The following is a 319-nucleotide window of genomic DNA, read 5'->3' as shown; positions in this document are numbered from 1 at the left end:
GCGCTCGACAAATGGAGGCGCAGAACAGGCGAGGGGCCGCATGCGACCCTCTCGGGAGGCGGCGCTGGCGGCGGGAGGCGCAGGGCGGCCGGGTCGAGGGGAGGCGAGGGCCCGGCCGGGAGGAGGGCGAGCGGGGACCCACGCGCGTGCTCGCCCGGGGCTGCTCCTCGGCGCCAACGAAGGCCGAGGCGCTCGTCTGCCGCCGCTTCGAGGCTGGCGGAGGGAGGCCCACGTGTGCTCGGCGACCAGCGCGCCGGCGGCCGCGACGACGTGCCTCGCAGCGAACGCCAAGCCGCCGGGTCGTCGTCAGGGTCGTCGT

Source organism: Penaeus monodon, chromosome 22 (genome assembly GCF_015228065.2).
Source record: "Penaeus monodon isolate SGIC_2016 chromosome 22, NSTDA_Pmon_1, whole genome shotgun sequence".
Classification (NCBI taxonomy): domain Eukaryota; kingdom Metazoa; phylum Arthropoda; class Malacostraca; order Decapoda; family Penaeidae; genus Penaeus; species Penaeus monodon.
The sequence above is the reverse complement of the archived record's forward strand: the minus strand, read 5'-3'. Positions refer to the sequence as shown.